A 26635-nucleotide genomic window follows, 5' to 3' on the forward strand; every position below is an offset into this window, starting at 1 on the left:
ATTGTTTCAAAACAGCTTTACAATTGGTGCACATTGTTGCATTACTATCAAATTAAGTTAAAGTTGCAATCAAATATCAGTTATTATATGTTTATGTGACAATTACCATCGATCTAACCCTCAGGTTGCTGTAGAACATTTACTTTCACTCTACAATTTTGCCACTAGCCACTATATGAACTACAACTCCCTTCAGGCACCACACACACACACACACACCAGTCCCGTTTTTTTCATTGATTACACACACATACAGCTGGGAGCAACTCAAGACTGATTACATGGACCATATAAACAGCACACACACTCACAGATATGGCTGAATCTTTTGTAACACAGTAATGCTGGAGGATCCATGTGCAGTTTTATTAACAAAGAATGGGCAGGCAGGCAATGGTCACAATCAGGAGCAAAACAGAAGAGCAAAGATAAGGGAAAACAAGATAAGGATTGAGACAAGGGAAGACTAGACAGGATTTATGCTTTGTAATGTTACAGGGTACAAAACCAACAAGAATCATGTCTGTAAGTGTGCTGTTTATATGGTGTGTGGTGCCTGAAGGAGTTGTAGTTTACTCTATGGCGGCAAAATTGTAGTCCGAATGAAAGTGAATGTTCTCCAGCATTCTATGAGGGTTAGATCGCTGGTGATCGTGACAGTGAACATAGTAACCTGCAGTTTTATAGTATATAGGTGATGTCTGTATATGTTTAATGAAGTGTATTAAGTATATGGGCCCTATCATACACTCGGCGCAATGTGGCGCAAGGCGCGACACAATTGTTGTTTGCTAGTTTCAGTTTGGCGCAAGAGTCGTTTTGATGTTTTGCACCACGCTGTTTAAATAGCAAATGCATTTGCGCTTATAATTGTGCCCATAGGTGTACTGGTGCAAAAAGGAGCAATATGCAATACGCAAATATATGCAGTGGATATATAGGTAATATATATATATATATATATATATATATATATATATATATATATATATATATATATATATATATATATATATATGATATAAATATAAAGTATTAAATTATTACAAAACATATTATTTTCTAGCCTACATAAATTTAAAAACCATACTTTCATGCCTTCTTCATCTCGGGGGGCTTTTTCAGTTAATTCGTGACAATTTGTTTTTGTATAATGTTATGATTATTAGCAGTATTATTTGATATTTGCATATTTATTATTATTTTTTTATTAAAAACCAGCTTAGATTTGCCCACCTGTCAAGTTTCAGATCATATGGGGCACAGCATGTGTATTTGAATATAATAGTTTTTTGACTACACTTCGTTATTATTGTTTATTTATTCGTTTGCTGGAAACTAGAACTAAAATTAGAAATAGTTTTGAACCAAAGTTTTGCGCTTAACAAACAAAATGAATTATTTATAGGCTTATTGATATCTGTGCGTACAAGGTTTCCCTATCCACGAGAGTGAAAGTGAAAGTAGATAATGAGAGGCCTTCTCTCTCATTCTCGCGCTGTAGATGCTCTGTTTAACTGTTTTCTTGCTAATAAAACGCTCAGTTTTTCCACTTACCAATATGTCATGTAAATAGCAAATGCGCTCTTAAAGGGAATGGGAGATGAGAATCTGATTGCTTTATTCTCAAAACACACCTATAACTCATTTAGAAAACAAGCTCAACCCTTTTAGACCTTGCGCAACGGTGCAAAGCGGATTTTTCCGTCCTTATATTAGCAAAAGTGGATTCTGACACGCCCTGAATGCGTTTGCGGCCTGCACTTTGCGCATAGATCGACAAATTAGAGTCCTAAATGTTGTCCTCAAAGTCTTTGATGATTGGATCATCTAATTCTTAAAGTATTTAGTTTTATTAATAAATTAAATACTATACATTAAATAAATTGTCACAAAGAACTGAACAAAAAACTATCCTATGTTGTATACACCTCAAAAGTCTGAAACCATTAAGCTCCCCTCCCATAAGAAATGCCAAATTAGTTACTACTTAACAATATTTAATTATTTTAATATAAATTTGAACACTTTGTATGCAGAGATGACTGTCACTATATTTTTGGTTATTTAGTGCTCAATACATCCTGATAATTCTCTTGTAAAATATGCAGATAGCATAACTCATCTCTACACAAAAAAGTTTTTCTTTTTTTTTTTTTGCATGCAAGTTTATTGCATGCAAGTTTATTGTACTTGAGATTGGGTAATATACTCATGGTTTAGTGAAGTTAAACTTAAATCGCCAAATCAGAAGTTCATGATAATCTTATAAATTATACAGTTTGATGGCCACACATTACAAAAAGGTTCCAAAAGTTATTGAATGTACTATTATGAAATACTTGTACAGCATAGTTCAATGTTTACTAATGCATTATTATAATCTAAAGATGTGCTTGTCAATATAAGTTCTTCGACTGTAAATGATAAGATTGCACACATCTTTTACCAAGTGTGTTTTCACACAGATGTTTAAACATTTTAATTTTTAATCCTTTTGAGCTGTGTTTACTGGGATATTTCTAAAGAATGTTTCATTTTCAAGACCTTCATTTTCAAAACAATGGAAAGCACTTAATTTGTCAAAGCTGATGATTATAAGGTTATTATAATGGTCTGTTGTACCCTGTCTATTAAGCAGTTTGTAAACAGTAATTTGCTTACCTTTTTACACTTTTTACACATGTTTTATGGTTGAAGGAGAGCAGAATAACATCACCTCATTGCACCTAATATTTAAAAGAACTCATTCAAAGTGAAAACCTTACGCTTATTGTAAACGGTGTAATAGAAGTTGCAAAAGGTTATAAGGTGTAGAAAACATTTGCAGATATGTTCATTTTTCTTAGCTTGTAATAAAAACTGCAAGTAAAAATACCAGCAACACTTTATTTAAGTTAATTCATCATTTAATTAACAGTTTCTGTATTCAGTGATTCACTAGCGCTTTCATCTTATTTACAGTTATGAATTGCATTATGGGACCTTGATCTCTGCTCTGTCAACTTTTGATGTTGAAAAATCAACTCTGCAGTTTACCAAAGTGGCTTTTATTGACATTTTAGTAGTTTGAAAAAACATATTGTCCAAAAAAATTTATACAAACAAGTCAGTAAAAAAAATGTTTTTTTATCAAAAATCATAAAACGAACTGGAATTTATTAGCAGGTTATTTTATCATAATTTGCAACATCAGTGCAGACAATATATCACTTTAACTTATTAAAAATGTCAAGACAAAAATATACAGGGTGAAAAACACAAATCTGCTAATTTATGACTTTTTTATACAATGATATCCTTGTTTTATGTGTTGTAGTTACTATAGTATTATTGCATAATTACATGCAACTAGCCCTAGACCTAACCATCTTCCTTACCATATAGTAACCGGGACTGCGGATGAATTTTTAGCTATGTAGCTAATTAAATTTTAAAATAAAAAAATGTTAATAATAATAATAATTAGGACACCTTAAAAATAAAGTGAACCAAAATGCCTTATGTTTATCTCAATTTTAAACAGGCAGTATTTACTGGTAACTAGTCTAAAATGATATTTCTCACACTAAAAATGACATTTTATTTTTTAATGTGAAGGTAAGAGTATAGGCGAAGCAGTGGCGCAGTAGGTAGTGCTGTCGCCTCACAGCAAGAAGGTCGCTGGGTTGCTGGTTCGAGCCTCGACTCAGTTGGCGTTTCTGTGTGGAGTTTGCATGTTCTTCCTGCATTCGTGTGGGATTCCTCCGGGTGCTCCGGTTTCCCCCACAGTCCAAAGACATGCGGTACAGGTGAATTGGGTAAGCTAAATTTTCCATAATGTATGAGTGTGTGTGTGAATGTGTGTGTTGAGGGGTTGCGGCTGGAAGGGCATCCGCTTCGTAAAAACTTGCTGGATAAGTTGGCGGTTCATTCCACTGTGGCGACCCCAGATTAATTAAGAAGGGACTAAGCTGACAAGAAAATGAATGAATGTGAAGGATGCAATTATACAGAAACTGCAATGACTACATGACAGAGAATACATGGTATAAACCACTTTTGAAACCATGTAATGATAATTCAACCCAGGCTCACATGGTATGAACCACTTTTGAAACCATGTAATAATAATTCAACCCAGGCTCATTATGGATATGTACCCAGGTCTACATTTCTGCAGACAGCCAAATACGTTACTGAAGATATGTTTGCTTGCAGTTATTGCTTTTGCAAATCCACTAAATGCGCTAAGTATGCTTTTTTGATGTTCTCATAATTCTCTTGTGCATTTTCTAGCATAAATCCACTAGAAGGCACATATACACTTCAGCCGACCAGGCCAGCTTGCTGTCCGACTGACCAACTGACCCACCCAACCTGGTCCCTAAACCTAACTGATAGTGTTTTCAAAAGCAATCTAGAAAAAGAAAAGCAGTCACAAACATTGTCATCAACTCAGCTCCGCATCAAAAGTCCATCTGTGTGCGTGGCAATCTACTGGGCAAACTAGTAACACCAGAAAAGCCATCTGAATGGAGGTAAGCGATCAGCTGGTAACACTAAAAGGAACAGAAGCCGTCGAGCGGCAATTTTTCAAGACAAAATGCAGCCATACATACCTCTGGCTACATAATTTGTGCTCTCCAGAAATATAGACAGAGGTATGTATGAACAATGAGCTTGTGTTGAAATAATTTCACATTCATTGTAATCTCATAGGGGCTCATCTGAGCCTCGGCTGGGTCAGTTGGCATTTCTGTGTGGAGTTTGCATGTTCTCCCCTTGTTTGCCTGGGTTTCTTCCGGGTGCTCCAGTTTCCTGCATAAGTCCAAATACATGCGCTATAGGTAAATTGGGTAAGCTAAAATTTTTGAAGTGTATGTGTGTGAATGAGTGTGTGTGTATGTTTCCTAGTGATGGGTTGTAGCTTGAAGGGAATTCACTGCATAAAGCATATGCTGGAAAGGTTGGTGGTTCATTCTGCTGTGGCTACCCCAGATTAATAAAGGGACTTAGACGAAAATAGTTAAATGAATGAATGTAATCACATAGAAATGTGCATTCAACACATTCTTCAAAACATCTCTTTTTGTGTTCACTAAGAGAAGGTTAGTCCCACAGCTTTGCAGCAACATTGAATCAAGAAAATGCTATTAATTCCAAGGTGAATGAATCCTTTATTACAATAAATTCAACTGAAAACAAAGTTTAACCTTCGTGTACCTCTTAATTGTACTATGCAAACACAGTACTATGTAGACACAGACTCTAAGGACACAGTTTGACAAAGAGAGAGAGAGAGATAACAAATATGAAAAATGCGAAGGAGCAATGCACTGAAATGTCAGCATCTAATGGAGTCCAGGTTGTTAAAGTAAGCTCTCGGAGTACCTACCGAGCGCACAGCGGAGCGGCGGCGTATGTGACCTCCGCCCTGTGTACTCATTGTAATGTGCTGAGGATGGTGGAGAGGACGCCCAGCGCAACAAAGCTCATTTACAGCTGTACACAGCGACGTACATATACAGCGCTCTAACCTACAGCAATGCCAGACCGATCAATAGCACAGTCGATACTTTATTTTTCATCCAATTTAAACAAAATGTACAGACGCCCCGAGTGCTACGTCAACAGGTTTATGAATTCTAGACGTGCTGGAAATGTATTTTGGCGTCGGGTTGCGACATCCCTCAGAACAAGCAGTGAAAATGGGGCCATGATCGCTTTAATCATTACCTGCAGTCTGGGAGAGCGGGGTTGACGTCTCCCAAAGTCAGGTCACCATTTCCATGCAAGTTCCCACACAGAATCATTAGCATTCGAAGCTAACGGCAGGGAATCCGAAGTCATCGCCATTAGCACCCTGAAAGCCATTACTTAATTAATTAATGGTCTCGGTTTTAATTAAGTAATGAGGTCCTGTTTTATCACCGGATGCATGATAGCGCGAGGAGATCCCTCACATACATCTAAAATCAGCAATGAGGGCCGTTAAATCTGACAAGCAGTGAAATGTCACTCTATCAAAGATAATGAGTAATATCTCACCCCAGAATCTATTTCCTGATGAATTAAACATTTGAGATTACGCCGCAAACAGCTGGATACTGGCTGATTCATGAGAGCCGTAAAGATATATCCAATCTCATTTTAATCTCCATTATTCATAAAGCGTGAAACATCCCACACGGTATCTGTTCAATAATTACCAGAACCATCACCATGATGTTTAGGAACCACCGCCGTATATTGGGATATATATCTCCCACGATTTTGATGAGGCATGTGGGGTTTTGTTTTCATCAGAACGCGAGAATGGATATAAAATGTGTAGCATTTCATCTTGACAATGGCAATATATTAAGAATTCAGCGGAGACTTATTATAGTTAAGTTGTATACTTATATGTCTGCAATAACCAGACCTAAAGAGAATCTGAGCCCGAGTCAATGATGTATTAAACTGCCCAAGATAAAGACAAGGACAAAGCTGTTTATATCCATTTTATTGGCATGTTGACATAAAATCAAGTAAAAATGCTATTTTTATAAAAATAATTGTCTTTGCTTAATGAATAAATGTGGGTGTATACAGTTTATTAAATATACAGTGTATAATGATAAACTATGGATGAGAATCCACCACATGCAATTTTAAAACCTAAACTTTTCCAAATCAATCAATCAATCAATCAATCAATCAATCAATCAATCAATCAATCAATCAATCAATCAATCAATCAATCAATCAATCAATCAATCAATCATCAATCAATCAATCAATCAATCAACCTATCAATCAACTAATTAATCAATCAATTATAACTTTTTTCTTTCTAAATAATTAGCATATTTATGTAAGGATTAGCATGCTGATTTTGAAAGACAAAAACATATATAAGAAATGAAGAGTTCAGATGCAAAAGCCCTAAACGTCACTTCTGCCAAAAATGAGATAATGACGTTGAGTGAATACTTTAGGCGTGTAGTATATGTTCCACAAATATTTTTGCTTCAAATAATCTAAATCCCAATATCAGCCAATTCAGAAATAACAGTTTGTTGGAAAAAGCCTCTAAAAGCCACTTGCCTTTGACAGCAAAAGCCGCTATGTTCAGAGAGCCAATCAGATAGTGCGAAGCGAATCTGATGTTTTTAATGTTACGGTGTGCGGATACACCAACTTTTATGAGGAGGCTGTTTTATTCCCCTTCCGATTTAGATTTTAAAAGAAGGAGTTCAATGAACATCATGAGCTTTTCCGACTGTCATTGAATGGCAAATGAAAATGTCTCTTACCTTAAAACTCATTATAAGAAAAAGAAAACACAATGTACAGTCGGAGGTGTAGCATGCATTGATAATGTTTTATTTTTTTTTTTTTAATTTTTAAAATTAAACAATCTAACGAAAGATGAAGTTAAGATGCTATTCTTTTATCCCACATGGATGCTAGGAGGATAAACACGAGAAAAAAAAAAAAGACCTTAAGTGTGGTGAAAATGAATGACAGCTTCTAAAAGTGTCTGAGATGCCTTTTTGCCCAGTAGGCCTGTGTTTGATTTGCATTTTTAAAAAATAAATATAATGTGTAAAACTATACATGATTTATATTACATTATATACCCCTGATAAGCTTTTTATATCAGTGAACAATGCACAGATATTGGTGTTTCAAAATGTTTTACACTACATTATTTGAATCTAAAAAGCTTAGTTTACAATGTTTGCAATGCTTACATTGCTCTACTTACAGTTTAAGTCAGAATTATAAGCCCTGAATTATTAATTAGGTTAACCAGGCAGGAGAGGGTAATTAGGCAAGACATTGTATAACAATGGTTTGTTGACCTTAAAATGTTTATTTTTTTTATTTATTTAATTTTTTTTATTAAAAACTGCTTTTATTCTTGTCGAAATAAAACAAATAAGACTTTCTCCAGAAGAAAAAATATTATCAGACATACTGTGAAAATTTCATCAAACTCAGTCCTGGAGGGCTGATGTCCTGAAGAGTTTAGCTCCAACTTATTTTGACACCAACTTCCTTTGACTCTCTTGCCTGGAGCTGTCTATGCCTAGAAAGAGCTTAATTAGTTGGTTCAGGTGTTTAACTGGGGTTGAAGCTAAACTATGCAGGACACTGGCCCTCCAGGACCGAATTTAGGCACCCCTGGCTTAGTCCCTAGTTTATCAGGGGTTACCACAGCGAAATGAACCGCCACTTACTTGACAGATTTATGTATTTTTCATTTTAGGTGGTTTGTGTATGTGTTTTATGTTTGGTAAAATAATTTCTAATTTCATATTTAGTGATTTTTTTAAACTAACACAAAGCCTTGTCCAAATAGGTGGATTTAAAGGTTTTTGCAAAAAAATTAAAATAAAAAGCACAAGTGGATTTAACTGGTTTTGATGCAACAGAAAATCAACCTTATTAAAAACCAAAGAATTGTCTAAAGTAAAATTATTTTATTTACCAGCTACTAACCTTTTCATTATCTTTAAATGAAACGCCTGAACCTAATTATAGGAGCCTGATAGAAAAAAAAAAAAAATTACAAAAAAAGAATTCTGATGGACTTAGAGGGTTTTGCATCTGAACTCTTTAAATATATACAGTTGAAGTCAGAATTATTAACACCACTTTAATTTTTTTTTTCTTTTTTAAATATTTCCTAAATGATGTTTGAGCTGTAACAGAGCAAGGAAATGTTTACAGTATGTTTGATGATATTTTTTCCTCTGGAGAAAGCCTTATTTGTTTAATTTAGGCTAGAATAAAAGCCTTTTAATTTTTTTTTTTTACATTTAAGGTCAAAATTATTAGCCCTTTAGGCTATATTTTTTCAATAGTCTACAGAACAAACCATCATTATACAATAACTTGCCTAATTACCCTAACCTGCCTAGTTAACCTAATTAACCCATATAAGCCTTTAAGTGTCACTTTAAGCAGTAGAAAGGTGTTTAGAAAAATATCTAGTCAAATATTGTTTACTGTCATCATAAAATAGATCAAACAAATCAGTTATTAGAAATGAGTTGAAAATTGGGGGAAACAGGGGGCTAATAATAATATATATATATAAGGTTAGGATGTTTTGAACTTATAATATAGAAGAACATAGTTCAAATCCTTCCCAACCTTGTTTATTAAATATTTTGAACTTAACATCAGTAGTATGATGCCCTTAATCTTACACACTGAAATCCTTCCAGCCGTTCTCTGGAACCAATCAGCATATGAAATGAAGAAAAAAGGGCTGTATATTTCATCTCGACCAAGCTATAATGCATCATATTAATACTAAGTATCTTTCAACTAATTCAAAGGCATCTCAAAATGCCAACAGGGTGGAGTAGCTTTGATAAGCGGGGACTTGATGAGAATTTCAATAACATCCCGCTGTAATGCATCATATTTAGCCACATCCAAACTTTTGCACCCTTGGAGGCAAAGTGAGTTTAATGTAATTAGGGACAACAGATTCCTTACACACTAGACAGCATGTTGTGTGATAAATGACTATTCATTGGGGACAACAAGCAACAGCAGGTCACATGCTACTTTTTCTCTTTCTCTCTGCCTTTCCAAACAAAAAGAACCCTCAGGGACATTTCTGATACTCACAGACTATTCTGTACAATGCCTGTGTGTGTTTGTGGTTATCTCGCATGGAGCACAGGCAATGCAACATAGACCACCTAGGTTGCGTGGCCAGCGAATTGGATCTCTCTCTCATAGAATCCAGGCAGACAGCCATTTGCACTACTATTAAACCTTGAAAGATAAGGTCATCCAGAGTAAGACATACCACCGAAAGTGAGCTTTCTAATAAGAACATAAGAGCCCAGACTGCTGTTCATCCAGTGGAGGAGTAGAGGACTCTGATAAATCTGGATGAAGGGGTTTCTGCTGCTAAGCGAATGGATTCAGACTGGGCGATGCTGGGTTGAATTTTTTTTTCTCCCTGCTGCCTTAGCACTTCTCACACTTGTAAGCCGGTCAAGCGAGCTGGGTCACAGGTGCCTAGAGGAAAACAATATCTCCTTTCAGTGCGGCAATAAGATTTGAGTGGAGTTACGTCAAATTGCACAGATGGAATGCACTCTCTTTCGTGAGTTGGGGATGAATCGCAATACTGTCATTAAAGGAAGAAACATAACTTCTTGTCATCTGTCTTTCTCTCTTTTCAGAGGTTTGACCATTCCTGATCTCAAAGGGGTCATGAACTTAGAAATCAAAATTTCCTTGATCTTTTTATTTTATAAGCGGTCATTTCACTGTAAAAAAATAAAAAATAAAATAAATAAATAAATAAAATTCAGACCTCAAACTTTTGTGTTAGTCTAAATAGAGTTTACATAAAGAAGCCAATCTGCCAAAACAGCAGTTTATAAAATGTGGTACTTTATAAAATAATAGTGTGGTTAAACCTCACCTCCGCAAATGAAGATCAACACTTACTCAATTACAAAGATCAAAAATGTACATTATTGCTGTGTTTGTTATGAGACGATTTACTTTGTTTGCTGTTTGTTCAAACTACTTGTTTAAAATGAGCTGATACAACACAATTCTTGAGTTTTTTGGGGACAACTTAACTGTTTTATGTTCAATTCGCTTAAATTTGTAAAAATAAATAAATAAATAACAAGTTAAATTAATTCCCTCATGTTATCCCAACAAAAAACAATTTTGTGGAACCCAGCATTTAAACAGTGAAGGGTGAAAACAGTCATGTATTTGCATTTAAATTTACATTGGTGGGCACACAGCTTTAAAATAACAACAATAATAATAATAATAATAATAATAATAATAATAATAACAATAATAATACTTTGCAAGTTCTCCCCGTATTCGAAGGGTTTCCTCCGTGTGCTCTGGTTTTCCCCAAAGTCCAAAGACGTACAGGTGAATTGGGTAAGCTAAATTGTCCGTAGTATATATGTGTGAATGGAAGTGCATGGATGTTTCCCAGTGATGGGTTGCAGCTAGAAGGGCTTCAGCTGTGTAAAACATATGCTGGATAAGTTGGCGGTTAATTCCGCTGTGGCCACACCAGATTAATTAAGGGTCTAAGCCGAAAAGAAAATGAATAAACGAATGAATGAAAAATAATAATAATAATAATAATATGGGCGTCATGGTGGCGCAGTGGGAAGCACGATCACTGATTCGAGTCCTGCCTGGGTCAGTTGGCATTTTTGTGTGGAGTTTGCATGTTCTCTCTGTGTTCGCGTGGGTTTCCTCCGGGTGCTCCGGTTTTTCCCACAGTCCAAAGACATGCAGAATAGGTGAATTGAAAAGGCTAAATTGGCCATAGTGTATGTGTGTGAATGAGTGTGTATGGATCCAGTGTTGGGTTGTGGTTGGAAGGGCTTCCGCTGGATAAGTTGGCAGTCCATTCCACTGTGGTTAAGCCTGATCAATAAAGAGACTAAGCCAAACAGAAAATGAATAAATGAATGAATATTAATAATAAAATTAAAAATAACTATGGAAATCTGTTAGCTAATCATAGTAGTGGGCATTTACCTATGGATTTATAATCTGCCATACCCAAACAGTGTATCCAACAAGTGGTTAAAACAGAATAGAAAATAGCTTATTTTAAAAATAATAGTATACTGAATCACAATATGGAGAACAGACCTCTTCAAACCAGAGGTCACCTTTGTTCCTTTGTTCTTCCAGTCTCTCTAAGATTTGTCATTTTAAACCTGTGACTTGCAATCAATACACTAATTGCAGTGGATGTTGGAAATGAGCTATTTGATTTGCAATACTCCCCATTCCCACAGGCTGGGTATTACTGACCTTTTCCGGATGACAACTAAACATTAGTTTTAAAGTCTCTAGGGCTTTTCTCAGAGCACTTAAAGTGGCGTTGAATTGTCTTTTAATCATCAATTAAGAACACATTTAAAAAAATGGATTAAACCATTTTTGTTACATTGAAGTCTAGTGAAACCTAATTCAGAGTGCTGTTAGCAATACTATTGTGGAACTAAGACTATACAATATGAAAATGAAACTATGCAGTGTTACAGCAAAAGTGTCAGACCAACAATGACAAACTAATAGGTGCTTAACTTGATAAATATTTATGAGAGTTGTGCAGAGCGATGGGTTTAGCTGGAATGTTGAAGGTGACAGCGAACACATAAACTGATATTTAATGTTGTGTACTGTATGTTTTAGGAGACATTAACCAGTGGGAATCAAATTTACCGTACAGTACATGGCGACACTTTCACAGATAATCAGTGTATGTTAACACAACACCGGCGCACTTAAAAACTAAAAACTGTTTGTCTGTTTGTTTGAAAGTATTTGCATATAGAAAACAATGCTGTCAAAATTGCACACAAAAAGGACCCAAAATGCTTTTGTCATATAAAAGAACAGCTAAAAGAATGCCTTTAAAAGTTTTCCATGTTAAATGAAAATGGTGTCATGTAAACACACCCTCAGTTATTCAGTAGGACACACACACATGAATTTCTTCAGTTGAATGTTATTAAAACTCTAAGAACATTAACCTTGGTTTTCAAAATGCCGAGCTGAAATCTTTCAATACTAATATATTTTCCCAGAATTTAGTGTGACCCTGGGCAAACTAATTAGCCCCCAAGTCAGCATTAATGCAATTGCAGGAGTCGGAACTGTGCAAAAGAATAAATGAATGTATGATGTACTTAGCCATTGCAACTCCAATTGAACTAAAACCCGACCTTTGTTAAGGGACAGTCAAATCTTGTTCATGTATAAACGCTTGTTCCTGCCAGCTGTCCTTATCTTAACCACTAGGCAAAAACATTCAGAGCCAATGAAATGAAATTCCTTATCAAAGCTTATACAAAAGGACAACTGTTCCTGAGTAGTTAGAGCTAAATCTCTGGACAGAACTGTCTCTGCCCTGTAGGTCTCAATCTCAATATAGACCTTAATACAAGCAGACCGTTTTCAAAGAATAATAACAGGACCTCGATGGTTACCAAAGGGAACACGACAGGCTTTGAAGGTCAAAAATCATAAACATTTCAAACAGGGCATAGAAATTATGAATACAATCTATTCGTTTTTCTTGAGGCTATGGCATTCTTCGGATGTCAGCTAAAATATAAATGGCAAACAGCCAGGGAGACGAGACAATAAGTGTTTCTGCATTTAGTCAATGCACATTTATCAGAAGGCCTTGGTCAATTATTAGACAGGCTTTTACATCCATGCTAATTGTTCCTGGGCTTGTACTGTATGTGACTATGTGTGAGTGTTGTTTGTGTGTGTAAAACAGACAGAACAAACGCATAGGTGCACAGGCCTTGAGTATACACTTCCAGACGGCCAAGTCTAAATCTTTTAAAACTCAGAATAAATTGGCATTGCTCTTGGGGATCCAAACAAACCCTGGGCTGAAAACAAACACAACAGGATATGGAATGTTCAGGCCATCAATTCTGAATACTGATTGTTGAGAATGTACTTACCGCAGGTCTTAGGCAATGGATCCCCCATGACTGGATTGGCAAGGCCTTTTAACCTACAGAGGGGCTATTCTGGAAGATATAAAAATATAAAGAAAAAAAGGCTAATATCTCTTTCTTTTACTAAAAAAAGGCCAACATTGCAATTCACAAGCATATGTTGTCTTTTGAAATGCTGGAATGTTGATGTTTGTAATATGCTATTGTAAGTCATAAAGGATTTAAGAAGGTTCCCAATCTTTTCAGTCCACTACACACAAAATAACAACGGCAGAAACTCGCGACCCTCGCTATGCTTGGAGGTGGTTATAAAAAACACCACTAGGCCTATATAAACAAACACAAACTTGCAACAGTTTAACAACCACATGATTTTTTTAAGTAAGTAATTTATTGATTTGTTTAAATGTAACATTAATTTCGCCTAATGAGATGGGTGGGCACAATTTTTGGAGCACAGAAAGTCACCCGGAGATCATCCTCAAGGATTAGTTATGATCTGAATTTATCATTGATGTATGCAAGTACCAAAATATGTCTGAAAGTGTAACATGGTGACATAAAATGGATATGCTGCAACTGACACTATTGCTGTAAATTTAATCTAACATAATCACTCTAGTGTCGAGTTCAGACTGCAAGATTTTATCCCCAGTTTAGACTTGCCGACAGGTTTTGAGAAATCAAAAACAAATGCCTGAAATCACAGGCAAATTGGGCTCATTCATGTGAGTGACAATCATACAGTGTGAACTATCAAAGACACAATCCGAGAGAATCGACAAAGAGTTCCAGGTACCCATTAGATATTTGGCATGCTGTCTGCGATTTAAAATCATGCTGTCTGAAATGTGTTCTGATTAAAAAATTATATTTGCAATCACCAACAGCCAATGTGAGAGCAGCATCCACTAGTAGGGGTATCTGCAAGCCAGCATGAGGCTGTGAGAGAAGTTAAGGGTATTTTCATCCCTGCCTTATTTAGTTCCATTGAATCAAGCTAGAGTTCATTTACCCTCTTGGTGCGGTTCGTTTGGGCAGGTGTGAATGTAGCAATCAGACTCGAGTGCTGAGACCTCTTTGAAGAAGTAAGCTTTCAAACGGACCCTGGAGGATTTCGGTTGTGGTGAGAACATGAACCAGCGTAAACAGAACCTATCGCAAAAAAGTACTTCGCCTTTTTGGACTAATCAAGTTGCCGTAGTCGGATGCGCTGTCCCATCTTATGGGGTGTTGAGAAAAATATTTGTTGACAGCACTTAATCAATGATTTAAAACAGAGAGCAAGAGAGGGAAAAACATTACCTGATGGATTGTTGGTAATACTTCTGGAAGATGACCATGTCGCAGTTTAGCTAAATTAATTCATGCCTCCTCCTAAAGTGACTTGCGATGTGCTTTCGCCATTTGTTGTTTGTGCCAAACATTGTTTTTATTCTCAAAATGTGTAATTTGTCTAAAGTACATAGTAAGTATGTATATACTATATAGTATACTATGACCAGGGACACAATCAGCCAGCGCAGTCATCCCTCCGTAGTAAAAAGCGACATTTCTTGTCTGCCGGTTTGTTTACTTGCGTTGACTTACTTGAGTTCCATTAGCATTTTCCCGCCTGTTAATTCTGACCAACTGAAAAGCAGTTCAGGAAATATGTTCAATAACATCTGGCCAATGAGTGATGTAGATTTTGTCACATGACTGCATTTTGGTTCTTTTCAACTGGTTCGGACCAAAGCAATCAGAGTGGTGTGAAAAGGACCCTAAAACAGCACAAAAATGCTACAATGTATCATTTGTTGCTCTTGGTCTGGACCAAATAAACCCAAACCACGGATACAAAAGCATAAAACCTAAAAGGGCTTATTTAAAAGCTAAACAACGTGTATTTGAAAACATATGGAGTCCTTTCATTAGTTATATCAAAGAAGTGGAATTAACAGAGGAAGAAGTTGATGAATAATATTTGATGGATAATGCAGTTCCAGCTTTATAGTTCTGAATTGATACATTACTTAATATATATTTGCTTTGCCTAGTACTTAGTAAGATTATAATTGTCATGTTTGAATAGATTACCATAATTGAAGAAAAAAAAAAGAGGAGCAGTTTTATTTTATTTTATTTTTGTTGTTGTTGTTTGTTCGTTTGTTGTTTGCTTTTAGTTATTATTATTAATATATATATATCCTTATATTTTGTATAATTTGTAAATGCAACAAGGTTATTATTGTTGTAAAATGTTTTTAAAATGTTGTATTTCAATGTGTACAAACTGAAAACGAAAAATAAAAATATTATGGTAAAAAAAATAAAAGGGCTTATTTTCAGTCTGTTTGGACCCAAGAAAAAAAAATAAAATAAATAACTGTGGAAATATGGCAGCTGCACTCGTCTCTGTTTGACGTGTCATCTGAGCAATACGACAACCGGGTCGGAAAAGAAAAAAGTTAAAGAGAAATTGCTAATACTCTTCAAAACCCAGGTGAGCAAAATAACCTTGCGTTGTTTCCATGTCACTTCTCGCGTGTCTTTGGCTGTGAGAAGTATTCGTAGGCGATTCTTCCTTTTGTAGTCATGCAGTGTAAAACCCCCTGTCGCTGATACATCCTACAGTGTAAACACAGCACAGACTGAACACTACCCCAGATAGTCATGCAGTGGTAAAACATCTGTGACCCAACTACTTTGAAAATTGTGCAGTCTGAACTCGGTATAAAGTGTCACTATCCAAAGGAGAAAGAAAAAAATCAAAGGGCTGATGAATTATTGATCTTCCAAGGATGTTCTGATTTACTATCAAAGGATGCTGGTGTATTAATTTACCATCACATGATGCTTGTCCACTGTCCATTGAAGATTGCTCTTATCTAGTAGTATCTACAGTCTAGTCTTGAACTAGTTTTTCTTCATATCATAGTTGAACTATTACAGTCAGTTTGTTAAACTGTTATTTTTCTGTTGTTCCATTACCCCAGAGCTTAATTCTTGGACTTGTTTTGTTTTTCCATTATTTATTTCCATTAGAAAAGATTTTTGATAAGGATGGACAAAATTAACATCTGTATGCTGATGAATATCGAACACATTCCCCTATAAAATCCTGGGGGAAATCCTTTCTTGAGTCTTTAACTGTTTGGCCGATGTTGATTGCTAAATAACTTTCTCCAAATTAATGAGGATAGTCAGAGTTTGTTGTATTTGGTCAGACAGAATGTGGATTCTAATAACAATCTGTTATTGCTTCCTGGAAAACAAACAAAAACAAAAACAAACACACAAAAAAATAGGTTGTGAAAAGTCTTGCCATTATTTTTGGACTCCAAGCTTAAATGTGATTACAAAATAAATTCTATGGTTTATTCAATTATCTCTTAATCTCAGAAAAATCTCAGATCTATTGCCAAGTTAAAGTCTATCCTTTCTTTCAGTGATTTGAAGAAAGCTGTTTATACCTTTATTTCTTGTTGTTTAGATTATTGTAACAGGTTGTATCTGGGTGTGAGTCAAGCCTCTTACTGTCTCTCTCTCCTGCAGCTGGTTCAGAACTCTGCTGCAAGGCTTTTATCTAATGCTAAAAATTCCTTATTTTTTCATTACATTGGTTACTGATTTGTAACAGAATTTAGTATAAAGCATTGTTATATATGCTTTAAATCTCTCCATGGCTCCATGGTATGTTTCTGACTCAATTAGTCTACATCAACCCTTGAGATTTCTCTGCTCCAAGGATCAACTATGTCTGACAGTTCCTCAATCATGCTTGAAATGTCAGTGATAGAGCTTTTTCAGTGTCAGCTTCTAGACTTTGGAATAAGCATCCACTATTCTTAAGAACATCACCTACAATACGGTTTCTTCAGAGATTGTTAAAACTGCATTTGTTTTCATTAGCTTTTAATAATGTGGTGTTAATTGTATGTGCTAGAATTGTATGCATGTCTGTGGCATCCATTGTTGTTTTTTACTATTACAGGAAAGTGGAGTGAATAGTTGAATGTGCATGTTGACCATTGTAGGGATTGGAATTTGTCCACTGATTATCACACGATACATGGGTTTCGTTATACACTACAGATGTCCAAGTTGATCATTGTGAGATGTTGGTTGGGAAAATTACCAGAACATGATTCTGGTGTATTGGCTGACAGGACATCATGTTTTGCTGGAGAACAGAATGGCTAGCAGGTTTAACTAATATAGTATTTAGGCTCGTTTAACTGGTATTGTCAGAAGAGAAAACTTACAAAAGTAGTTTAAAAAAGAAGATAATAAAAGACTAAAGCTGCGGTCTCACTGGGCTTTCCTCCCATAGACTTTAATTCATATGCACGTGAATGCGTCAGAACGGAAACGCAGGGTCATGCGTCAAGTTTCGGAGGTTGCTGCAGTGCAAAGTTCAAGCTTGCTAATCTCTAAACTGCAAAATCGCATCACTTGACTGCGTAAGACCAATCGAGGATCAAAACATAACCTCTCTGGACAGAAATTTAAAACATGGAGCAAACGCTCGCTTTTTAAATGTCAAATCATGTTGTTTAATCCTGCCCCTTTTCGCAGCTCCAGACGACAGATTTTCGCATACACAAACTCTAGTGTGACCGTGGCTTAATACTTACATACACTCATTGGCCACTTTATTCTAACTGCTTGTTACCACAAATCTAATCAGCCAATCACATTGCAGCAACTCAACACATTTAGGCATGTAGACATGGTCAAGATGATTTGCTGAAGTTCATAACGACCATCAGAATAGAGAAGAAAGGTAATTTAAATGACTTTGAACGTGGCATGGTTGTTGGTGCCGAACGGGCTGGTCTGAGTATTTCTAAAAAACTGCTGATCTATTGGGATTTACACGCACAACCATCTCTTGGGTTTACAGAGAATGATCCAAAAAAAGAGAAACTAACCAGTGAGCAGCAGTTCTGTGGGTGCAAATGCCTTGTTGATACCAGAGGTGAGAGGAGAATGGCCAGACTGGTTCATTACAATCAAGTTATGCAGAAGAGCATCTCTGAACATACAACACACAGCAGCAGAAGACCACAGCGGCTGACAATCCTGCCAGCTAAGAACAGCAAACTAAGGCTACACTTTGCACAGGGTCACCAAAATTGGACAGTAGAAGATTGGAAAAATGTTGCCTGGTCTGATGAGTCTCAATTGCTGCTGCAACTTTTGGATGGTAGCGTCAGAATTTGGCACCAACAGCATGAAAGCATGGATCCATCCTGCCTTGTATTGGTACAGTTCAGGCTGGTAACAGTGGTGTAATGGTGTGGGGGATATTTTCTTGGCACACTTTGAGCCCATTAGTACCAATTGAAAATCAATGCCACAGCCTACCTGAGTATTGTTGCTGGCCATGTCCATTACTTTATGACCACAGTGTACCCATCTTCTGATGACTACTTTAAGCAGGATAACATGTCATGTCATAAAGCGCAAATCATCTCAGACTGGTTTCTTTAGCATGACAATGAGTTCACTGTACTGAAATGGCCTCCACAGGCACCAGATCTCATTCCAAAAAGAGCACCTTTGGGATGTGGTGGAATGGAAGATTTGCTTCATGCATGTGCAGGTGACAAATCTGCAGCAACTGCATAAATCTATCATGTCAATATGGACCAAAATCTCTGAGGAATATTTCCAGTATCTTGTTAAATCTATGCCACAAAGGATTAAGGCAGTTTTGAAGGCATAAGGGGGTCCAACCTGCTACTAGTAAAGTGTACCTTATAAAGTGGCTGGTGAGTGTATATGTTATAAATAATAGATAAAAGGCTAAAATGATCGGCATTATAGCCAGAGTTTCTTCACACCAACTGTTTGAGGCATCTCACGAATCATTTCAGACTCTGATACAATGAGAGACACATTGGAATTGATATAGATTGATACAGTGGGAGATTTTTAGTCCTATTCTCAGTCTAGATCACTTTGAAAGAGCCGTGGCTGAAAAACACAAATCTGCGGGTGAGTGATGAGAGTGTGATGTAATTTGCCGTCAAGCTGAGAGAACAGCTGAAGCTCCTGGGAGACTCAATCCCATCGATTTATGACATCAAAACAAATGACATCACGGTTCCATCTCTGCCTGCGCAGTGGAGCGAGGGTCATTAGACAGCATTCACACGCACCCACAAACACACACTCACACTTTCCATACAGGTGGGATGACAGAAATGGATCTTCAATTCACAGGCCATTCACAAGTTAGATTGGCATATTGAACTAGTCTGGAGAGCTAGCGAAGTGAAGAAAACAAAATAGGGAGAGCGCGGGGGATGGAAGAAGAAGAAAAAAAAACATGTGTTTGTTAAGGGCCTCTGTCTCTGGGAAAGGTTTAGATTTTTGAACAGATTGGATAGCTGGCTCTGGAATTTGAGAGTCACTTTCAAGTTAATTGTGCCACTATTAGAAAGCATACCAGAGGCCCTCGGAGGTATTTCAATTACAGTACACACGCACACCCTTACAGTAAGTGAACACACATACACTAAGTACGTTCTTCTGCACCTGTGCCAGTTATGATCTGGGGCATGTGCAGTCCACTTAAAGTTTCCATCTCATCATGGAAAAGGGAAGTGGAGGGGGAAAGAAAGATTGTGTGTGAGAGAGAGAGAGAGCGAAGTGGAGGGAAACTTCAATCCAAGGGGACTCTGATCATGTTTTTTTTTGCGGAGAAAAAAAAAGACCTTTTAATTTAGAAATATGGTTCATTGCACATTCATGATGACCAAAAAATTTGGAATTATCCCTTAACTTCCATATGCTCATGTCTGCTCACAGTGGCATAGATAGGAATTATTGACCCTATTTACAGGATTCTGCTCTGGACCTCATGGAAAAATCAAGAGAGGGATCCCCATAAATAAACTGGGAACACTGGTCACACTTTACAATAAGGTTAATTAGTTAATGTCAATTAATGCATTTACTAACATGAACAAACTATGAAAAATACATTTACTACTGTATTTGTTCATGTTAGTAAATGTTAGGTAATGAAAATACAGTAGATTATTGTTAGTTCATGTTAACTCATGTTGCATTAACTAATGTTAACAAGCATGGACTTGGATGTTAACAATGCATTAGTAAATGTTCAATTATGATTAATAAATGCTGTACATGTGTTGTTCATGATTAGTTCATGTTAGTAAATGCATTAACTAATGAACCTTATTGTAAAGTGTTACCGGAACACTTTGCAAAAGACTAATTGAATGACATCTACACTCATGTGAGTCTATCTGTTTCTAATTATCCCGAGGCTCACATAATTGTTGATCCAGCCTGTATCCAGAGCAGATGTTTGTTGTGGTTATCAGTGAGTCAACAACAAGAGAACAAGACTGATTCTGCCAGACCCCAGTAACGGGTGAGTCGGCTATTCTGAAAACAGGACCTGCTTGGACTTGCACCTTTCCATGATGGATGCTCATCATTATAAACTCTTCCAATGTCCAGACTGCAGCTTTGCTCAAGATATCTGGCCAGAGGAGAAATAGTCGTCCTGGCTGAGCCTGGTGTCTTCAAAAGTTTGTTCTCCATTTTAACCAATTGGTGGAGTTTGGGTTCACCTTCGTCTCTGGCTAACTTAGTTGAGGCTAGAAGAGCGGCACTTTGGTGGAGCTGCTCTTTAGTGGATCAGCCTTCAACAGTGACATTTATACTAAACTAACCTGAATCAGTTTTAATTTAACTAGAACTACACTAGTGGCCCATTTCCACTGAGTCCTACGATATGGTACTTTTATACCATACTTTTATGGTACTTTTTAGTGCTAACGATGAATAAAAGTAACATGACTAAACATTAAGTTCTGCCCCCCACCTCATAAACTTTACTATGAACCCTCCACACCCTGCCATCTTGGCCCCCAAAACAACCCCCTACTGCTGCTCATGTCTCTTTGCTCAAACAAGAAGACATTCTTAGTGGGTATATTTGAGCGATGATGACGAGAGCAAAGAAAAAAGTAGAAGAGGGAGGTACAGCAGAGTTCAGGTCATTACCCAGACTCCCTTGATGTTTGGGTGCAGCTCCAGGCGGGCTGGTATCCTGATGCGTCTCCTCGTTCTCTCCTCTCTCTTTCCCTCCGGATCTGAAAAAAGACAGAGCAGATCTACATAAGCCAGTGAATATTTGATAATCCTCTTCTGACAGGCTGAACCAGGTGAGGTGAAGCCAGAATCAGCTTGGGCTTGCTAATGAGCACCACCGGAGAGAACGCGAGCACACGTTCACTTTACAGTACATTCTCAACATCCCGTGCCCAAATGCAAACACACAACAGCTGTCCGCTTCCCCGGTTACATTCGAACACAGTGTTAACATTGAGTTTCAGGCCTGGTTGATGGCTGACAGCGGGATGTCAGTGGGCGAATGTCATCGCAGCTGTCACCGAGACTGTAGCGGTAAGGGGTGTTAGAGGAGAACTCCCTAATTCACAGCAATCAGTTGGTGTGAGCTTCCCATGCCAGCGCTAAAGCCCAGTTAGGCCCGTAAGAAGAGCGGAGATGGCCTGCTGACAGCCAAGAGGGGAGGAGGGATTTAAAGAGGATGCTGGGATACGCTGCGTGTCTGTAGCCTCACCCAGCTGACAAGATCAAGAGATCAGCCATACCCAGGCTGGCTTTCTCTTCTCCTTATACATCCCTTGTTATCTAGCTCTTATCGTTCCATGTGTCTGCCCATCTACCCCCTACACCCTCTTCAGAGTGCCCCCTTTCATATCGACCCTTCTTGCCAGTCCTGCTCATCTAATACACCTCTATTATTCTCTTTCTCGCTCGCTCTCGGTTGTAACAGGCCACAGAAATAACCTCTATTCACATAATCCAAGGTGTTTGATATGTAATTTTCTACAACTGAATGAGCCTTTGTGTGTGATCGTGCATGTAGGTGCGCTTAAGAGTCCACAGAGATGCTTACTATATACGGTGCAAGAAAAAAGGATGTATAGCTCAACAACAGCTCTAAACCTATGGTTTTTATCCAGTGAATATGAAAATCAAACAATCTGGAAGCCGTGATCCTGTGCCAAATGCAATGCACGCTTACAAAAAACAAAAAGAAAAAAGCGGCTCTGTGAAGCATTTGTGATTTGTTTGCTCAATACATCTATTTGAGTTTGTTGCTGACAAAGCCTGTTATTATTGTTAGAGCTGTGTAGAGTATAGAGCCAGATCAGGTGTAGTGTCTTGTACATGTTTAAAAGATAGCTATTTGTGAATATGCGAGTTCACCTCTTTTCATGCTCATTAAATTTATTTGACAGTGGATAGGTGTATATATATATATATATATATATATATATATATACATATATACATACATATATACATACATATATATATATATATATATATATATATATATATATATATATATATATATATATGTATGTATATATGTATGTATATATGTATATATATATATATATATATATATATATATATATATATATATATATATATATATATATATATATATATATATATATATATATATATTAGCGCTGTCAAAATTAACGCGTTAACGCATGCGATTAATTTTAAATAATTAACGCAATTAATTAACGCAAAAATTAACGCAATTAACACAGTTCCGGTTTTTTTTACTTCCTGTTGTGGTGGACGTGTGTTCAACATGCAATAAATGTGGATAAGACCAAGGAAGCACTTTTTGAAGGCAAGTTCCAGTATAAAACAATTAGTTGCATCACAAGTTATCCAGAGTTTCATGCAATTTTGGGTGTTTCATTTTTAACTTTCGACATCTGTTGTAAGTTGATACTGTTGTAAGTTGATAAAATCCTCCGCATTTTGTGACTTGGTGTTCCTTTAAGATAAGGTTCCTTTTAAGGCTACACGGTAGAATTTTAATAGGAGTATTATCTTAATCATATTAAAATCGGAGTATTGGTGTCTTATGTAAATGTACTCAGAACGTCTGGTGAAGTCGCGAGCTGTCAAAGACAGGGCATTACTCTGCCTTTCAGCATGAGCCCTCCAAGTTTAGCGTGTTTCCTCATTAAATGCAACGAAACCGAAATTGTTTCTACTCTATAATTAATGTTCTCAACTCACAGCAATAAAACTTTACAGTGAGTGCAACTGTTTGTATTCTATAGTTTATTATTATAATTTTCCATATCTGCAATTCCTGTATTTTGGCATTTTTTTGCAGTCCACTTAGAATCCAACATGGAAATCAATGTTTTCTTTATTGGCATTGATTGTTTTGAAATTTAAATGTCATTAACATGCCTGTGTTTTAATTTCTTTATTAAATATGGCTGTCAAGCCAGGATCTTGATGGTTTATTGTGGGTATGTTGTTTACATGAAGAAATCTGTGTTACAAGTTAAACAAAAATTCTATTAAACAATAATATTTTGAATTTAAATATTTTTTTCTTGCGTTTACATAAATTTTACATTTAAATAGGCAAAATTACAAGTTTCAGTATTTTAAATGCAATTAATCGCGATTAATTTTTAAAAAAAGGTGCGATTAATTAGTTATTTTTTTTTAATCGATTGACAGCACTAATATATATATATATATATATATATATATATATATATATATATATATATATATATATTTATTTATATATATGTATATATATATATATATATATATATATATATATATATATTTATATATATATATATATGTATATATATGTGTATGTATATATATATATATATATATATATATATATATATATATATATATATATATATAAATATATATACATTTATATATATGTATATATATGTGTGTGTATGTATATATATATATATATATATATATATATATATATATATATATATATATATATATATATATATATATATATATACACACACACACACACACACTCATTGGCCACTTTATTAGGTACGCCATTTCTAGTACTGGGTGGACTCCTGTTTGCCTTCAGAACTGCCTTAATCCTTCGTGGCATAGATTCAACAAGGTATTGGAAATATTCCTAATAGATTTTGGTCCATGTTGACATGATAGCATCACAAAGTTAGATTTGTCGGCTACACATCCATAATGCAAATCTTCCGTTCCACCACATCCCAAAGGTGCTATATTGAAATGACATCTGGTGACTGTGGAGGCCATTTGAGTACAGTGATCTCATTATCATGTTCGAGAAACCAGTCTGAGATGATTCATGCTTTATGACTTGGTGCGTTATTCTGCTGGAAGTAACCATCAGAAGATGGGATTCAGCAAGGGTCATAAAAGTCATAAAGTGGTCATAAAGGGATGGACATGGTCAGCAGAAATGCTCAGGTAGGCTCTGGCGTTGACACATTGTCTAACTGGTAGAAATGGGCCCAAAATGTGCCAAGAAATATCCCCCACACCATTACACCACCACCACCAGCCTGAATGATTGATACAAAGCAGGATGGATCCATGTTTTCATGTTGTTGATGCCAAATTCTGAACCTACCATCCAAATGTTGCAACAGAAATCGAGACTCATCAGACCAGGCAACATTTTTCTATAGTCTAACATCTTCTAAGCCTGTGCGAATTGTAGTCTCAGTTTCCTGTCCTTAGCTGACAGAAGTGACACCTGGTGTGCTCTTCTGCTGTGTAGCCCATCTGCCTCAATGTTGAATGAGTTGTGCGTTCAGAGATGCTCTTCTGCACACCTTGGTTGTAATGAGTGGTTATTTGAGTTACGGTTGCCTTTCTATCAGCTTGAACCAGTCTGGTTATTCTCCTCTGACCTCTGGCATTAACAAGGTATTTAGGCCCACAGAACTGCTGCTCACTGGATATTTTCTCTTTTTCAGACTATTCTCTGTAAACCTAAGAAATGGTTGTGCGTGTAAATCCCAGTAGAACAGCAGTTTTTTGTAATACTCAGACAAGCCCGTCTGGAACCAACAACCATGCCACGATCAAAGTCACTTTAATCACCTCTCTTCCCTATTCTGATACTTACTTTGAACTGCAGCAGACCGTCTTGACCATGTCCACATGCCCAAATGCATTGAGTTGCTTCCATGTGATTGGCAGTTTAGAAATTTACGTTAATGAGCAGCTGGACAGGTGTACCTATAAAAGTGGCCGGTGAGTGTGTATATACATATATGTTTTTCTATATTTAGCATATTTTTCCAATATGTGGGACAGTAATTCAAAAACTTTGTGTGAATATTGTGTAGAAGGCACATACAATGACTAATAAACATCAAAGACTTCAACAAGTCATTTTATAATAATACATTTAATTAATAATAATATTCAAATATTTCAGTATTAGTAGTAATAGTAGTAGTATTATTCATGAAATGCAATGCTTAATAAAAAATACAATTAACTATAAGCTTTAAAAGTACAGATATTTTTAACTCTAAAACCAAATTGAGTCCCATTCACAGCTTAAGTCTAAAGAGTTTGATTTTGCACTAATATATGCATTTAAACAGTATACAGTATGTAAAATATTACACTTAGCTATGATTTGAGGGAATTGTTTTTTTATGTACTGTACAGTACTAATGCTGCTTATTACTACTAATATTAATACAAAATGATAATCACTTTTTTAAATATATCTGATGTCTTTTCGAATTGCTTTTGCTGAACTTTATAATACTCTGTGATGTTATAATGTTCTACTAGACACAGATGCACATGTGAGTGCAACAAGTAGATATATGCTTATGCACAGACACACATATGTTTACACCAGGAAAAAAATGTTCTGTAGCTCATCAAAACCTGCCAGTGCACAAACATGAAATGACTTAAACAAGCAAAAATGGCACAACTGTCCCTTCAGCAGCATTAAAAAATTCTTGGTTTTCCCCATCTTGGTTTCATGCTGACATCTGAATCACTGCACGTTCACCCAGCGACTTTAATGCAATTGCACCGCTACACTGTTTTCCCAGTCATACCAGTCATAATGACAAATTAAAACCAACTGCCAGAGAACATTATCAGGAAGGAGTGTTTTACCAGGTCTTTTATCACCGGGTCTCTCTCAGACAGCCTGTATATTCCCACTGTTGCATTATAAAAGTATATTGGTAATTAACTTTCGTGCAGAGAATGTGATCCATAAAAGCTCTTTGGTGTGGGAGTTCTAAATTCCT

General features: G+C 36.3%; 1 long non-coding RNA gene across 1 annotated transcript in view; it reads right to left on the reverse strand.

Moving 5' to 3' along the window:
• Positions 1-22030, reverse strand: part of LOC147832582 (uncharacterized) — a 46849-nt gene extending 24819 nt beyond the window's left edge. Inside the window, exons 1-2 of the long non-coding RNA XR_015516978.1 lie at positions 21510-22030; positions 13482-13550 (exon numbers count right to left, since the gene is read on the reverse strand). This is a non-coding gene — a long non-coding RNA (uncharacterized LOC147832582). The remainder of the gene's footprint in view (positions 1-13481; positions 13551-21509) is intronic.
• Positions 22031-26635: the final 4605 nt, after the last annotated feature.

Source organism: Danio rerio, chromosome 19 (assembly GCF_052040795.2).
Source record: "Danio rerio strain M-AB ecotype USA chromosome 19, GRCz13ab, whole genome shotgun sequence".
In the NCBI taxonomy this organism is placed as follows: domain Eukaryota; kingdom Metazoa; phylum Chordata; class Actinopteri; order Cypriniformes; family Danionidae; genus Danio; species Danio rerio.